The sequence below is a fragment of the Crocuta crocuta genome, unplaced genomic scaffold, assembly GCF_008692635.1.
Source record: "Crocuta crocuta isolate KB4526 unplaced genomic scaffold, BGI_CrCroc_1.0 scaffold209, whole genome shotgun sequence".
Taxonomy (NCBI): Eukaryota; Metazoa; Chordata; class Mammalia; order Carnivora; family Hyaenidae; genus Crocuta; species Crocuta crocuta.
In genome coordinates this window covers 1730019-1735242 of record NW_027551566.1, presented here as the reverse complement: position 1 = coordinate 1735242, position 5224 = coordinate 1730019, and positions in this window count along the sequence as shown.

Sequence of the window (5224 nt, the reverse complement as noted above, 5' to 3'; positions counted from 1 at the left end):
AAAAATTGTATTTATTTATTTATTTTTAAAATTCCATACAATCTTATATTAGCTTTCAGGTGTACAATGTTTCAAGGAATCAATTTTGCCAGACTAAAAATAAAAAAAAAGAAGGGGTGCCTGCGTGGGTCAGTCTGTTGAACATCTGACTCTTGATTTCGGCTCATGTCATGATCTCAGGTTCATGGGATCAAGCCCCGCATTGGGCTTGTGCTAAGCGTAGAGCCTGTTTAAGATTCTCTTTCTGCCCCTCTCCATCACTTTCTCTCTCCCTCTCTCAAAAATAATGATAATAAAAGAAAACACAGCAGTTTACACAGCACTGTGATATTTGAATCAATAGCACTGTTCCTATGAAGAACAGAATAATCACCAATTAGTTCAGTGTTGAGAACCCTGATTTATCTCCTTGTGATTTCGTTACTGGACCACCAACAGAATCTTTTTGTTTCTTATCAGTCACTTACTTTGATTCCCCCTCTCCTGTATATTTGGGATTCTTTCTCTGTGCCAGAAACTTAGCCTTTATTCCTTGCTGGGAAGTTGGCATTGCTATAAAAATGTTTTCTGTTTTTTTTAATGTTTGTTTATTTTTGAGAGACAGAGAAAGTAAAAGCATTCATGTGCATATGCACGCATGTGTGTGAGCAGGGGAGGGGCAGAGAGAGAGAGAGAGGGAGAGAGAGAATCCCAAGCAGGCTCCAACATGAGGCTTGAACCCATGAACTGTAAGATCTTGACCTGAGTTGAAATCAAGAATCAGGCGATAAAATGACTGAGCCACCCAGGTGCCCCTAAAGCTATGTTTTCAAATTAATATTTTTATAAAATATCTCAAGAGCAGAGCACAGCATTTTTCAGAAGAGGAAATTGACAATGGTACTGTTTCTAGAAGGAGCCACCTAACAAAAAGGGAGGTGGCAGGGATGATTGTGTTTTGGAGGGAGGAAGAATGGCACTTGCTTTACTGGCCACTATGTTTAAGGCACCCTTCTGAGTCTGTGCATCATCTCCTGGATTCCTTTCATCCACCAGTGCCACTCAGGGATATGGCTACTATTTAGTTTTTACTTCTGTGGAAACTGAGACTCAGTGAAATTAAGTTTTTTGAAAAGGCCATTTTTTTCTTTTTCAGAAACTCAGCAGCCAAAAAGACTTTTCTGTCAGAGCTTCTGATCAAGAGTTGAGAAATTTTGAAATTTCCAGGCTCAACAGTTATTCCAGAAGAACTATATATGTGAAGAATGTTGTTTTACTTCACTGCCATGATGGAATGATTAAACTTTCCAGAGATTTCCAATTGGTGAAATTGGTATGCCATGGGGAAGTGTAGTCAACATCTGTGATTGGGCACTGTTGCCCCATTGGGGGATGGAGGCTGGGTAGGGCAGTGTTTCCAAGATGGGCTTCATGGGCCTTAGTGAGAAGGGCTTACACTTGTGTCATGGAACAAACAGTGCCTGGTGTGCCTGGTGCCTTCTTTAAAAATAAAGGCAGGCCAGGGGCACCTATATGGCTCAGTCATTTAAGCATCTGACTCTTAGCTTTGGCTCAGGTCATGATATCGTGGCTTCATGGGTTCAAGCCCCTTATTGGTCTCTGCTGCTGGCAAAGCAGAGCCTGCTTGGGATTCTCTCTCTCTGCCCCTCCCCCACTTGTGCTGTTTCTGTCTTTCTCAAAATACATAAATAAAATTCAAAAAATAAATAAAAGCGGGCCATTAGCTCCATAAATGTTACCTTACAAGAACTGCATTGGTTTTTAACCTGGGGCCTACAGGCCCTTGAAGAGAGAGGTCCCTGGCTGGGATTCAGAGAATCTGTGAACCTGAATGCAGGGGAAAAAATTATGTCACTATTTTCACAAACCTGTGACTGAAATTTAGCATTTTCTTTAATTATGAATGTAGATGACAAACTGCAATAGTATCAACAGTGTCTGTGACTTTGTCACCAATAGATATCAGACATTTTCACATCACATTGTGGTTGTTGCAGAGATATCAAACCAACATTTGTGCTCATTGCTACCTGAAAATTATGGACATAACTGAATTTGTCACTATATCCTATTATTTAATGCAGTAATAAAGAAGTATGCACATGCCATATCACACATTTGTTTTTTAAATACATTAATAACTATTGCAAGGTATTGGTTCCCCTTGTAATTCTATGTATTTCATGCATTTAAAACATTATTTAGAAACTATTTTCAACAAAATGAAGTCAAGATCCCTGCTTAGGAACAAGTAACAAAAACACATTTTTAAAATTATAGCTCTCTTGCAGTTTGTTTGGTGATCTTTGGACTTTATTCAGTGTAACTCAATATTTCTTCAAATTCTATCCATGTTCCTGTTTTAACTACAATCTGTAACAAACTTCAGAATCTATAGCTATTAAATTTTTTAATTAGTCACAATTTTATATTGAGATGATTAAATAAACCACATTTTGAAATTTGCATATATCTTACAGGAAAAAAAAATTATGTCACTTTTCTACATGTCCAAGTATTCTGGGAAGGGAAGGGGCAGTGACAGATTTGAAAGATCACTGTCTTTGAGTGTTTTTCACAGTTTTAGCCTTTCTTGAAGAGTTGACAGTCTTCTTTAGGGTCCCTTAAATGATAACAGAAAATGATCCCCTGTCCAAATATCTTTCCCACCAGCCTGACATAGTTCCTGAGGTCTCCACTACTAATTTGATTTTGGATTAAGGCATTATATCTTTAGAGCCACTGTTCTATGAAATAATGCAGAAAAGAGGCATCATTTCTCATATTTTTATACATTATAAAATGCCCCTTTCACTGTGTCTTTCTGTATGCATTCTTTCTCCACTTCACCCACTGAATAATACAGATTCCTGTGGAACAGTTCAATTAGCTTTGCTGTGTAAAGCAAGAAAAAGAAAACATCACCATTTCTCAGTGCCGGCTAACATGAAAACAGCATGATATGTGTCTTTTTCCCTTTTGCTGAAATTTTGATTATGTGGGTCAGTCCCAGCACTGACCTTTGAAGTCCTGGTGGTGGTGAGTCTGGTCGTGGACTTCAATTTCTTTCACTGAGTAAGTGTCAATACCTCTCTGATAATAAAAGTTAGATGCTTGTTGGTTTGTTCCACCAGCATTCCCCAGCCTACCAGACATCTCTGGACTGAAGTGTAATTTCCAGGAAGCCTGGATTATAATGGAAATATTTTTCCCAAGAGGGACAAATACATTGACAATTGCTGACCTTTTATTGGGGGGCCACAATCCTGTATGTCTGGTAGAGTCCCAGCCACCTCAACATCCCAGTGTAATATTAGAGTGCCCCTTTCATTCTTGAAAGTGTCTCACTTAGTTGGAAAACAGATTATATAGTCGCCTGCTTATTGGGAATAACTGTCATGCAGACAGGTATAAGAATGGAGCAGAAGAAATGGAAGGTGGTGAGGTATAGTTTATGTGTAGAGCAAAGTTCTGGGACAGAGTCGACTAGCATTAGGAATATTTGGAGGACATTGGTAAAAACAGTGGGTGCCCTTTGGTGACGGTGTATGGGAGAGCATGGAGGACCAAATATGAGAAGGTGCCAATGAGTAATTTGATCTCTTCCCAATTTTCCTGACTGCCAAGACCATCATGATGATTGAAATATACACATTTGGACTTTAAGTCCTCCTCTATACGAAATCTTATGTTTGTAAACCCAAGTGAGCAGGTTTTGAAGTGACTTTCTGACATCTTACCCACAGGAGCTGAAGGAACTCTCCAACTATTTTTGTCAGTCTTCCTCTCATCCCTATCTTCTATTTCCTATCTTGAAATCCATATCTGTGCAGCTCCTGGAAACCTAGGGGTGTGCTAGTGGTGCTTGCTCATTAAAAAAAAGCCCCCAGACCATGCATCACCAAGGAGAATGAAAAACTGAAGCCATCAGTGCTTTGGTAATCCACACTTATTGTTACTTTGTATTTTGAGCATCACCTTTTCCACTTACAAACAGTTATATTATTAAAAAGATATTTTCTGAAGATAGTAACCTTGGCAGTAGTTGTCAAGGCTAATAGTTTGACATTTCAGATCACCCACAACTAATCAACTGAACATGGCAACACATTTGAAAAACCCATTATAGGCGGAAGGCCCTGAAGTAATATGTCAACGCTCGCACTAACAGCTGTTATGTAAACGGGCTGATTTTTCTCTGCTGAATGGTCACATGGTTGGAGGGAGAGTGGCTTTGAAGGACGCGTGCATGTAGCTGGGAAGGGAGATTGTGTTATTGAATGCCACATATTTATGGGGGGAAAGTCCCTATCACTGATGATAAAAACACTCAGTCATCTCTCACAAATGCTTTTAGGGATGTTTTCTCTTCTAAACATAACACTCCCTGAAGGGCGTGGAGAGCTGTTACACCATTATTGCCTTCCGTATTGGGGAAATGATCTTTAGGACTCAGCATCCCAGAGCTGTTTTCCCGGACTTCCTTGAAAGATAAGAAAGAAAATAAGCTAGCGTCTCCAGCTTTCAAAAACTCCCAAGTCCAGATGGGCAAATAAAGGAGGGAACTAATTTTGTTTCCGTAATTCCTATAGATTTTCAAGTTGTTGAAGGTATTTGAAGAACCTCACTCTGAGGACAGTTCTCTTTATCTCCAAGCCTTAGGCTAGATTTATTACTGAAGGGTCTTAAAGCTCTTTGTGTTTTTTGAAAAACAAAACAAGTCAAAAGGACTTATATATTACTCCAAAATGACACAGAAGTGTTGAAAATAAAGGGCTGGGAAAGACCCCAGGTTAGTACTAACCCAGAGAAAGCTGATAGCTGTATTCATAGCAGACAAAAGTAGACGTTAGGGTAAAAAAAAGTGTTCATATGAGAAAAGACAGATATGCCAGGTTTTTAGAAAGGTAACATCCATATGTGTGATAAAACATTCATGAACCTAATAATTTTGCCAAAAAATATAGAAAGCAAAAGGTAGCCAAGATGCAGGGATAAATAAATCTACATAATGAGGAACTGTAACCCAACTCTTAGAAACAGAAAGATTAAAGCAACCTGAAAATCACTCAGGATAACACGAATAAACAATGCAAATAAGCTCTATCTGAGAGATGTGCACAGACATCTCAACAGTACAGGGGATATGCTTTCCTTTTTAAAACATATACAGAATGTTTAAAAGAAGAAATCCTCAGCAAATGAAAGAATTGAGAGGTTAGAA